The sequence below is a fragment of the Nanorana parkeri genome, unplaced genomic scaffold (genome assembly GCF_000935625.1).
Source record: "Nanorana parkeri isolate BGI_ZX_2015 unplaced genomic scaffold, ASM93562v1 scaffold1970, whole genome shotgun sequence".
In the NCBI taxonomy this organism is placed as follows: Eukaryota; Metazoa; Chordata; class Amphibia; order Anura; family Dicroglossidae; genus Nanorana; species Nanorana parkeri.
The window spans coordinates 9962-23008 of NW_017308238.1; the positions used below are offsets into that span (position 1 = coordinate 9962).

Genomic DNA, 13047 nt, shown 5'->3' on the forward strand with positions numbered 1-13047 from the left:
TGGAAAAAGTCCAGCGGAGGGCAACCAAACTAATTAGGGGTATGGAGGACCAGAGCTATGAGACAAGGCTACTAAATTTAAACATGTTCACATTGGAGGTGAGGAGATTAAGGGGGGATATGATCTCCATGTACAAAATGTTCAATGGTGGTAGCAACATTAGCGATAAACTGTTTAAAATTAACTCCATTACAAAAACTAGAGGCCACCACCTAAAATTGGTGGAAAAAAAATTCCAGCACAAGGGGCGAAGGGGGTTCTTCACAGTAAGATCAGTTAGGGTCTGGAACTCACTGCCACAGAGAGTGATTTCAGCAAATAATGTGGAATTGTTAAAGAAACTTTTGGACGATTTCTTAAGGGACCGTAATATACAGGGGTACAGGTACTCCTAGAATGAGATCCTAATAGGTTGGACTTGATGGACTGATGTCTTTATTCAACCTCAAATACTATGTAACTTTCGGGCCAATAGGGTGTGCGCCTTGTCCCCCCTTTCATAGTACCGTTGCCTTAAATGAGTCATAGACATTTCAACCTTATGCGTCAACAAGTGCCGCAGGCGCGTTCTAGTTTGGACCAGTTCACGTAGAAGTGGTTTGGAAGTTGTCACTGCTAAATTTCGTTCCAGGTCAATTATCTCCTTCTTCAAACGTACTGTGGTGGCCACCCTGTCTTTTTTAATTTTAGACGCCAATGCTATACAATGACCTCGAATAGTGGCCTTATGGGCCACCCACAGTACTGAAGTTTGAGATACCGTGCCTTCATTTAGTTCGATAAATGGCCTTCATTATATCCTGCCTTGGAATCTCATCTTTAAGCAGACTGTCGTTTAATCTCCAATGACAGTTTTTGATCCGAGTGGGTTCCAATCTCAGCGTCATATCGATTGGCGCATGATCCGACCATGAGATTACCCCCACTTCTGCCGATTTCACGTTTCTCAGGACTGGGGTATTCACTAGAAAATAATCTATTCTTGTGTGCGTGTGGTGAACCTGGGAATAGAAAGTGAAGCGTTTCTCCGAAGGGTGGAGCACACGCCAAGAATCTAGCAAGGAGTGTCATCTTAGTAGTCGACGGAAGTGTCGCGAGTTACATTCCGTGGCCTTTGGGGCTCTCTTTCCCAGTGAACCCATGTGGTCTATGGCATTTGAGTATGGTAGGTTAAAGTCACCCCCAATTATAAGGTATATATGGTCTAGAGCAGTGATTTTATTTAACGTTTAAGTGAGGAAACAGATCTGTCCTGAGTTTGGGGCATATACGTTGCACAGAGTAGTTGGTATACCTTGCCAATCTCCATGGAGGATTACATACCTACCCCCTTTATCCGTTTGGACCAGGTTGGGTAGGAAAGAGCATGTGTCTTTTAGTAAGATTACCACCCCCGCTTTTTTATTAGTGTGAGAGGCTGCGTATGCTCTAGGGTAAAGGGAAAGCATAAACTTAAATGTATTTTGTGGGGTAAAGTGCGTCTCCTGTAGAAAAACAACATCTGGATTAGCACTCCTAAGTTCCCTGTATGCTATATTGCGTTTAAAGGGGGAATTCAATCCCTTAACATTAAGGGAGAATAATTTAATATCAGTAGGATCCATTGTTTTGGGTTAGTTGAGGGTGGGAGCTGATATGATGGGCTAATGTGTGTGTCCATCCCTGGAAGAAAGGGTACAAGGAACTAACCTGGCGTCTGTTGCGTCGAGTGAAGTAGAAGAAAACTGGGTCCTGGAAGCGCTGGTGTGTCAGTAGAAAATGAAAAAGAAAGAAACTGAGTAGATTCATTCTAAAAGTGAAATAAACATCATTAGAAAAACCAGTCATAAGGACTAACCACGAGAGGTTAATGACCTCCCTTGAAGCATATGCATAAACTATGTTGAAATAAACTCCAGTTGGTGGGAATATTACCATCTCCCAAGATCATTAGCAAACACTTGTCATCTACTAATAGCTTTGAAGAATATAATATCTCTTAATTCCCACTATGTAATCAAGGTGGGGGGGGGGGAAGTGATGGAAAACTCCAATCCGATGTTTTACTAGCACCCAATAGATTACAATTTCAAAAAGAACCAGTTTTCTAGGCGTCCGGTCCCGGAACCGCTCTAGAAAAGTGCTAATGAGTTGCAGCCTAACAGCCAGTATATGGCAATCAAGTGAACGACAGGTCCCTAACCCCTTAGCAGAGACCACGGTTGACAGTTCTCCAAGCAATTGCCCAGTGTCCTCTCGGGTCAGTTAGATAGTCCCAGTTAGGTAAATGGCCAAAGTCATTGTCCCACTTGGGTCTAAAATCCATTCTGCTCCATGAGGGGTGTTTAAAGGAGGAAGCCTCACTCAACGTAGCGCCATAGAATACAAAAAGTCTACTGAGCAAAGCAGCCCGGTTGAGGGGGATCACTGGCCTCAACGTGGGCGTCTCGGAGTGGAGGCCTCCCTAGGACGTGGTGGTCTGCGAAAGGGAGTAGTTGTAGTCACATCCTTTCAGACATTCTGTTTCCCAGGGGTAACCCTTTGCCAGGTAGTAGGTTCTTGACCCAATTTGGGCAATGGGTCCCATCCTGTCAGGACTGGGCAGCCCAGTCGAAGATCAGCGCAGAAAGTGGGTAAGTCCTCTGTAACCTTTAAGGTGGCGCTTTTTCCGTCTCTCCGGGCGGTAAGACTAAACGGATATCCCCAGCGATATGGGATATTGTTATCTCGTAGCAGTGTTAGTAGAGGCTGTAGTAAACTTCGTTGTTGCAATGTATACCACGAGAGATCTTGGTATATCTGGAGAGGGGCCCCCTCAAAGTTTATGTCCGGCAGATTGCGGGCCTTCCGCAGTATTTCTTCTTTTATCGGAGAGTAATGAAGTCTGCATATGACGTCTCGCGGCATAGAGGATGAGCCTCTGGGGCGCAACGCTCTGTGTGCCCGGTCCAACTCCACTTTTTGCGATGTTGGAGCCCCAAGCACGATATTGAATAGCGTTTGTAATTTGGCGTGGAGATCTTCTGGCCCGTCTGCTTCTGGAAGCCCTTTGATTCTCAGGTTATTTCGCCTACCTCTATTATCAAGGTCTTCCACTCTGCGTTGTAACTCCCGGATTTCAAAAGAGTGCTCAACATGTTGAGCTTGTATCTTATGGACCACCATTTTAGTTGTCTGAAAGGTCTTCTTCTACTTCCGTCACCTGTTGGGCTAGTTGCTGGAAGTCATCGCGAAGAGATTGTATTTCGGTTTTACATGTTGTCCTGACTTCTTGTATTAGGAGCTTGAAGTCTTTTTTTGTGGGGATGTGTTTAATGTATTCCCTCCAAGAAGAGTATTCTTCTTCATCAGGGTCTGAAAAAGATTGGGCATCTGTTGTTTCTTTATTATAGCGAGGAGCCGGTATCTCTGGAATGGCTTGCTTTTGTGTTGTTTGCAAAGGAATAGTCTGCTTTGGTGCTTGGCTCTTTGTGGCCGCTAGGTGGCGCTGTGGCGTCATAAGTGGAGAGCTGTGATGGTCTTGTAAGGCCAGGTATGGGCTCTGATGGATTGGGGGATGTTGTTTACTGGAGCCCAGGAGGAAGGGCCCAGGAAGTAGGGGACGAAATTGGGGGGGTACCCAGGAGCGGTATCGCGTCTTCTGGGCTCATCATGATGTCTTCCGCCCCACCTCCCAGGTGAGTGAGCTTGGGTGGTCTTTCGACCCCTATGTGGGTAGGTGAAGGCCTCACTGCATCTCTCCCCTCTCCCGCCCAGGTACTCACTCCGTCCTCTGAATCACCTCCCGATTCTTGGCGCCCCGAGGGGGACACATCCCGCTGTGACCTCGGGGATCCGGATGAGTCCGTGGATGGAGACCGCGACAGGTCTGATCCCTCTTGCGTGTGCTGGGAGTGTGTCTCAGCATTCAGCGCTCCACGAGGAGTCCGGTGTTCCGGCGGCGCCATCTTGTGTGCCTGGGTCCCCTGTGCATCGCTCGCGTCAAAGAACGATTTAATCGTTTTTGACGGGTGTTTTTTTCATTTTCTGCGACGGCTGGGATTTGAAGGACCGGCGGGGTCCATATTTGCCCATGTCGGCTGTCTGATGTGGCTGCTAGGCTGCAGATTTAGATGGTCCCGGCGGAGCTCCTAGAATGTGCGGCTGGTTCAGACGGCCATCAAACCACGCCCCCCCCAACTATATTCTTAAACCAAAAGAAAACTGGTGTCAGGAGTTAGGTTTTAACCACCTTCCGTCCATGGCCGTTCCTGCATGGCCGAACGGGAGCCTTATAGGAGCGGGAGGGCATCTTAAGACGTCCTGCCTCTCCCCAGCTCGTGCGCGGTGCCCAGCGCACACACGAGTGGGGAAACTGTCAGCATGTAAACAGCCAGCGATAGCTGTTTACATCCAAGCGATCGGGCGTCTCTAGAGACGCCCGATCGCTTGTACTAGCGGGTGTGCGCCCCCCGTACCTCCGCTGCCGGTCCCGAGACCTGCTGTGCCTGGTGTGCCTGTGCAGCACAGTAATGCTGTCAATGGAGATCAAAGGGAGTTAAGTACACGAGCTCCCTTTGATCTCTTCTCGGCCCCTGAATGCCGGAAGTGATTTTTTAACATCACTTCCGGCATTCAGTGTCACTCTCCGGTTACAGATGCCGTGAGAAGCTGATGAAGTAGATCTCTGCTTCATCAGCTTCTCTGGGGGTCCCTAGGTGACATCAGGGGTCTTAATTGGCTATTACATAGGGGGATTTCTTAGTCCAATATGTGATAGCAATAAAGTTAATTGTAAAAAAATAAAGTTTTTACAAAAATTAAAGCATAAAAAATAAAGAAGCTAAAAAAAATAGTCACAAATATTTTTTTTTTTTAAATAACACAATATTTTACCTGTCTCCCGACTTTTATATTTTACAAAAAAAATTGGGGTGATAATAAATGTTTCATAACATTTCATAGGGAAACAGGTTTTTTAAAAAAAAATTAAGTATACTTTTTGTTATATAGTAAAAAATAAAACCCCCAGTGGTGGTAATAAAACCCCCAAAAGAAAGCTCTATCTGTCCCCAAAAAATGGTATAAAATTAATTTCAGTACAGCGTTGCATGACGGAATAAATGTCAGTCAAAGTACCGCAGCGCTGAATACTGAAAAAATGGCCTGGCCAGGAAGGGGGGTGTAAACACCGCGGTCAGCAAGTGGTTAAATTGTCAGTGATAACAGTGATATTTTAGACACAGGTGGAGCCGCCATGTTCTTATTATTTCTTGGATATTTTTAGAGTGTTAGATCTTTCCTGACCTATGTGTGTTCCAACATTTCTTGTATTCTCCATAATATAAAATAAATAATGTGGAGCGTGGAAACCCTACGTAATAAGACAAGCAAGTGTGCAAGTCCAGAACAATGTGCAGATATCTTTCAAAGTCCCTGAGAGATACTGTAGAAGAAACATTAACCTTCAGGATTATATATAAGTTTCTGAGGTATTTATCCCGATTTACATCATGATGTCGAGTTGTACTTCTTGTCTGATGTTTTAAATGCAAAATGTTAATGTGTACGTTATAATAACATATGTCCATGGTTCATCCATTATAAAGCATTACACAGGTAGACTCTGCTTCCTTAATAGTCATGCACAAAGGTTGAGCCTTGCTGATCCTCTTCTCCTTATGGCGGTATAAAGGATCTGTCAGATTGAATAGGATACACTTTGTTGTCTTTATTGATTTAAAACACAACCCTGGCAAGAAAGAGATATTTTCTATCTCAAAATGATTATGATGATTTAGTTTTCATGATGTACACCCTTTTCATTCTTCTCCTCCTCCTCCTCGGTCGCTGCAGCTACAGAGTGGCAGAGGAGGAGCAGAATCATTTCGGCTTCAGCCACCTGCAGCTTCCTCCCCCCACCTCAGCTTTCATAGGCTGGGAGAAAGACTGCAGCTGCTATTGGCCAGCTGGAAGTTTTTTGCAGAAGGGGACTGTCACGTACCTGGTAAGAGACCGGAAGGCGAGGAGGCTTCTCTTGCGGCTCGGGGCTCTCTACCCCTGGAAGTAGGGACAGGGAGCAGGCAGACAGCGAGGAGCACGACCTCCACCCCACTCTGACCTCTGCGCGTCACTCTGACCTCTGCGCTGTGCGTCACTCTGACCTCTGCGCTGTGCGTCACTCTGACCTCTGCGCTGTGCGTCACTCTGACCTCTGCCCTGTGTGTTACATTACTGACCTTTGCGCTGTGCGTTACATTACTGACCTGTGCGCTGTGCGTTACATTACTGACCTGGCGGAGTTAAGTCCAGGGCAGGGTAGGGGTTAGGTGGGGCAACTGGTGGCGAGTAACTTTTAAGGCCTGGCTAGTAGCTCAGGACTTGAAATTTTGAGCCCTGCTCTAGATTCTTGTGATCCGTGAAAACAAGAATTGGATTAGCCGCCCCTTCAAGCAAGTAGTGCCATTCCTCAAGTGCAGCTTTTATAGCCAGTAGTTCCTGATCTCCCACATTGTAGTTCCTCTCTGCAGGGTTAAGTTTCCGGGAGAAGAAAGCCACGGGATGAAGCAAAGACCTTTCACCCTGCCGTTCCACCTCACCTTGAGGCATCCACCTCAAGGACGTAGGGGAGTGCCGGGTCGGGGTACTTTAAAATGGATGCCGAAGTAAAGAGGGTTTTGAGTTTGTCAAACGCTAGTTGCGCTGCCGGGGTCCACTGAAAGCTAGAACTTAGCCTGGTCAGTTGCGTGATGGGGTGAAGAATGGCAGAAAAATTCTTAATGAACTTCCTATAGAAGTTTGCAAACCCATCGAACCGTTGAACCCCTTTCCGATCAGTGGGGTGTGGCCAGTCCAGAATGGCCGCCACCTTCTGAGGGTCCATGGAGATACCCGAGGTGGAGATAATGAGCCCCAGAAACTGAACAGTCTCACGTTCAAATTCACATTTCTCAGCTTTGCCGTACAATTGATGTTCCCTCAGTCTGTTCAAGACCTTCTTGACGTGCACACGATGGGATTCAAGAGATGGAGAGAAGACGAATGTCATCTAGGTAAACCACCATGAAGAGGTCAAGAAAGTCCCTAAAGATGTCATTGACCAGGTGCTGGAAGGTTGCCGGGGCAGTGCAGAGCCCGAATGGCTTCACGAGGTACTCAAAGTGACCGAATCGCGTCCGGAAGGCGTCTTCCACTCGTCACCATCTCTTATGCAGACCAGATTATAAGCCCCACGGAGGTCCAGTTTGGAAAAGACTCTAGCGGTTCGGAACCTTTGGAACAGCTCAGGTACTAGAGGAAGGGGATAACGGTTCTTCACCGTAATTTTATTGAGGTCACGGTAGTCAATGCAAGGACGAAGGGAGTGATCCTTCTTTTCCACAAAAAATATACCAGCACCTGCGGGGGAAGTAGACGGTCTTATAAACCCCTTGTCCAGATTCTCATTGACATATTGACGCAATGTCTCCAACTCTGGCTCTGAAAGTGGGTAGATCCTTCCAAAGGGGATTTCGGCTCCAGGCAAAAGTTAAATTGGACAATCGTATGGTCTGTGGGGTGGTAGTGAGTCTGCTTCCTTTTTATCAAAGACATCAAGATATTCGTGGTATGCCGGTGGGATTGCCTGGACTGTAGTGAATTCAGGCTGTAGGCCCAGGAGATGCTTTGGGGCAAAACAGTTATGTGTGCAATATGAAGAAGAAAAGGTGAGAGCCCCTGTAGCCCAGTTGACAAGACGGTTGTGTATCTGCAACCATGGAAGGCCCAGGATTATGGGAAACAAGGAAGAAGTGATGACATCAAACCGCAGATTTTCTAGATAACCCGTGGCGTTAGCCAATAGGGGGCAGGTCTCCAAGGTAATGGGACCAGAGGTAGGGTGTGATCCGTCCACCAGTTGGATGATCAGAGGATGAATCTTGGCAAGCAGAGGGATCCGGTAACTCGTGGCAAAGTCCTTATGCATGAAACAGCTGCAAGCCCCAGAATCAATTATAGCTGGCACCAGGCTGCTTCTTCCCAGAACTTGTAATGACAGAGGAAGAATTACATGATGGAGTCCATTTGTAGCAGAGTTACCAGCGATGCGGATGAGTGGTGAGAACTTACTGGGCCATACTGGACAGGAGCGTAGGTAGTGCCCAGAGTCTCCACAGTAGAGGCAGAGGTTGTTCTGCCTGCGACATTGTCACTCCTCGGCAGAAAGGGGTAACCGGAAAACCCAACTTGCATAGGTTCCGGGTCAGGATCGGAGGGACCGGCAGCAGACTCACGGAGTGGAGCCACAGGGGCAAACGGAACACGGGGAAGCATCCAAGTAGGTCTAGGAGCCCCAGACCTTTCCATACGTCTCTCCCTGAGTCTCTGATCCAATTGTATGGCCAGATGGATGAGTTCCTCCAGAGTGGTGGGGATTCCCACCCGGGCAATCTCATCCTTAAGAATTTCTGAGAGGCCCAGGCGAAATTGGTGACGGAGAGCAGCATCGTCCCAGTCTGTATCAGCTCCCCATTTACGGAACTCTACAACGTAGTGCTCAACTGGGCGACGACCCTGTTGGAGGGAGGTATGCTTTCTGCCGTAGAGGAGCGCTGAGGATCGTCGTACAACTGAGTCATGGCTGTGAAGAAAGACTGCAGAGAGTTTAAGGCAGGGCTCTCTTGTTCAAGCAGATGGTGCGCCTAGGAATGCGGTTCCCCAGACAACAATGAAAGCATGAATCCAACTTTGGTGGTATCAGCGGAAAAGGTGCGTGGTTGCAGACTAAAGTACAGCTGGCATGCGTTTTTAAAGCAATCAACCAGGCTTGGTTGATTGCTGCAGAAGGATCGGCCAGGGGTTCAGGTTGAGCCATACTTGGCGGGTCAGCAGGTGACACGGAAGGGATTGAGGCAGCAATGGAAACCATGCGTCCTTCCAACTGGAAGTAGCCCACCTGAAGGTTAGTCACGGCCTCAGTAAGGGTTCTCAATTGTTGGCAAAGTGTCTCCATAGAGAAAGCACTCCTCTCAGTCTCTGACATTTTAGGCTGATGGTACTGTCACGTACCTGGTAAGAGACCAGAAGGTAAGGAGGCTTCTCTTGCGGCTCGCGTCTCTCTACCCCTGGAAGTAGAGACAGGGAGCAGGCAGACAGCGAGGAGCACGAGTGCCGTGCAGGATGAATTCAGAAGTCTCTGAGCGGATGGTATCCAGGCAGAGACGGGAGACTGAAGCGAGGTCAGGGGGAGCCAGAAGTCGGAGCCAGCCGGGCAGCAGGGTACACAATCGAAAGGCAAAAGCAGAGTCCAGAAACAGGCCGAGGTCAGGGTCAGGCCGCAATACAAAATAGCAAAGTCCAAAAACAAGCTGGGTCACAGGAAGCAAGCAGGAGCAGGCACAGGTACAACTACACTTCCGGTTTTCGTGCACTTCCGGTTTCGGACACTTCCGATTTTGGGCACTTCCGGTTTGGACGTGCATGCGCAGCCACCAACTTGCCCTTACAGGGACCTGATGGGAGGCTGCACCTTGGTACATGGAGGATCTCTGTACCTCCCCCACCAGCACCAGGAGAGAAAGAGGGCAACCAAATCAGATCAGCTATGTGCACTGTAAGTCCCTGTTCTTTCAGCCGTACACCGCTGACCTCTCTGCCGAACAAACTGTATTTATTACCGGGAGAGAGGCAAGAGATCATTCATTGCGGACTCAATGAATATCAATGGATGCAGAGAAAGCATTTGATAGAGCGGCCTGGGGTTATTTGTTGCAACGTATGGGGTTGGGAAGCAGGACGCTGAGTTGGATCTTGGCTCTCGGAACCAAGGGTACAAGTAAGGGTCAATGGTGTTCAGTGAGGGATTCTCGGGGTAATGGTCACGCCAGGTTTGCCCACTCTCCCCCCTTTTATTTGCGATCTCGTTGGAACCTTTTTTTAGCAAATATCAGTGTTAATAACATCACATTTGTTCACTTTGAGTGCTCTGGAATGGAATAAGTGATTTTCAGTGAAAATGTCACTTTTAGCTAAACAGTAACACTACTAAGACATAAAATCGGTGTCAGAGATGTAAAAGAATTGCCATGTTGGTGAGGTATCGAGATCGTCCAAGAATTATGTAAATGAGCATAGCGAGGCACAATGTAACTATGTAAGCCGTAACACTGTGCTCATACCATGACATGTGGATTGCCTCTTTCATAGGCGAATACAGAATACATACGTCCACCAACATGGATCTAGTCCATCCAATCAGATACAATTACATGCGGATTGCTGCTTACGTATGTGGACGCAGGATACATGCATCCACCTACAGTGATCTAGTGTAAACCGCATGTAATCGAGTCACATGCAGTTACATATGAATTGCCAGAGAGCAAGAGACAAAGCAAAGTGAGAGAGATCTAGGGTTGCCACCCATACGGGTTTCACCCCTACAACCTGGGTTTGGAATCATGTGCCCGGGTCTGTGGCCACCTCCCGCCCGGGCACGATTCAAACATTACAATACCGCATACCTGCATTTCTTGCGGCGGACGGCGGGTGGCGCTGTCTCCTGTTCCTCGACTCTCCCTCCCTCCTCTGTTTCCTCCGCGGCTGTAGTGGGAGGAAGTGACATCAGGGAGAGAAGGAGCCGTGAGGGACGAATCTTCCTCCGGCAGCCAGCCAGCAGGGGTGGAGAGCAGCGCTTTCGTCTGGCAGACGAGTTTGGGGCCGCCCTTCTCATCTCCTCAATGACCTGTCATCTCACCTTTGAAGAAAAGCAGGTATTTATTACATTTTTATCAAATGCAATATGAATTGGAAGGGGGGGATCAGTATTGCACATTAAACATGCCCCCCAAAAAAATGTTTTGTGGGGGCATCTTTTATGTGCAATAGTACACATCAAGGATACAGGCAGGGGAACAAAACCTGACACAATTTCTTTATAGGTGACACAATAGGAAATGAAGGTCGGGGACACAGATGTTATGTGATATATTTTAATACACACAAAACAAATAAAACGTATGTCTGGTGTTCTACTTAAAGGCTTGTTTCCACCTGCCCGCACATCTACCGCAATGTCCCGTGCCCGGAACGCAAGTTATCACCTATATAAAGTCTCCCTGCGCTCTGGGGAGGGACGGGGGAGTGGCAGTGCCATTCAAGTCAATGGCACTGCAGACCCGCCCACAGTACGATCAGCCGCACAGTTACGTGCGGTAATAAAATGCCCTGCGTTCCAATGCGGTGGGATCCCAAAAAATCGTTCATGCATGATTTTTTGCGATCCCACTACACTGGAATGCAGGGGATTTTATGACCGCACGTTCCTTCGCGGCCGATCGTACTGTGGGCGGGGGCATTTCTGCAGTGCCATTGACTTGATGGGACTGCCACTCCCCCTCCTACCCCAGAACGCAAGGAAACAATATATATGCAAACCCTTGTGTTCCAGCAATGGGACATTGCGGTAGACGTGCGGCTGGTGGAAACAGCTAATAAATGCAACTTAGTAAAATTAAAAATTGTGGGCGGAGGATTTTTTGCCGCAGAGGCATGCAAAGTCTCCAGGGTTGCCACCCAGCGTAACGTAATCCCGCCCAGTTTTCCGGCGGTGGAATGTGTGACCACCCATTAGGTCAAGCATTACAACGCTTTGTGAGATCTTCCAGGGCAGATCGGCATCAGAGATGGTATGTGCTGGAGAACTGATCTGCCCCGGGACAGCTCACTTCTGTCCGACTTTGTAGAATGTGAGACATATTGCCGGTTACAGATTTCATCGCCAAAAAAACTGGGTGGGATTACGTTAAAATGTGTGACCACGTGACCGCTCACACATTCCAACCTAGTCACAAACTTTGATAGAACAACGGGTTTTGGAATCCTGTGCTCGTTTGTGAGCCCGAATCACACCCGAGCACATTATTCACACCGGACTTGTGGCTCCCTGCTGGTGCCGCCACTGTCACTTGTCGAGTCCCTCCCTCTGTTTTTCTCCTCCGCGGCAGGGACTAGGTGGGAGGAAGTGACATCAGGGAGGTCCTCCAAAATCACCATCTCTACCATGCGCTGTCATCTGGGACCAAATAGCCGGCACCACCCCAGTCTCACGCCCCAGTCTCCACTACTAACAGGTAACCGTGTATATATATATATTATATTATACTGTATTAAATATCAATTGAAAAGGGGGGGGGGCTAGTATAGACCATAAAACGTGCCCCCATAAAAAATGCCACAAGTAACCTGTGACATCTTTTGTGGGAGCATCTTTTATGTGCCATAGTACATATCTGAACTCCAAAACAGATGTCACCAACACCAAGATCCCATGTTACTGCAAATCTATTTTAATTGATAGTTGTTATTCAAACGACAAGCGCTTTCTGGGCTGGGCACGGTCCCCTTCATCAGGCTCCCCTTCATCAGGCTCAGAAATAGCATTACATAAAAGGGCCACAACTTTTATATGGACATAATAGAATGCCATTCTGAGCCTGATGAAGGGGACCCGGCGCGGCCCAGAAAGTGCTTGTCTTAGGAATGACAACTACCAATCAAATGGATTTTGCAGTAACATGGGATCTTGGTGCCGGTGTGCTGGAGACATCTGTATTGTTGTTCTGTTGTGAGCAGCGCCATCCGCAGTCATTACCAGCACCCGTTACTTTTGGCATATCTGGTAAGAACTGCGGCAAGGTATATGGGTACTGCTTTGTACACTTATCTACAGAATGCATATCTGGGGACCTGTGGCATACTGGTAAGTTGTGATTAACTCAAATGTCGTTTATTTACAAAATACATGCATAGTGTATACTGTACAAACAAATTGCCGTGAAGCGCTATAGTGTTCGGGTTTGGCCTAAAGAAAAGGTGGCAACCCTAGAGAGATCGTTCAGAGTGAGACAGAAAACACAGAGCGAGACAGAGAACACATAGCGAGACAGACAGCACAGAGCGAGACAGACAGCACAGAGCGAGACAGACCACACAGAGCGAGACAGAAAGCACAGAGCGAGACAGAAAGCACAGAGCGAGACAGAAAGCACAGAGCGAGAAAGACAGCACAGAGCGAGAAAGACAGCACAGAGCGAGACAGACAGCACAGAG

At 48.0% G+C, this 13047-nt stretch overlaps 1 long non-coding RNA gene across 1 annotated transcript in view; it reads left to right on the top strand.

Moving 5' to 3' along the window:
- The window catches only part of LOC108800251, a 16554-nt gene that overhangs the window by 462 nt on the left and 3045 nt on the right, over nt 1–13047 (top strand). The gene's annotated exons all lie outside the window — the stretch shown is intronic.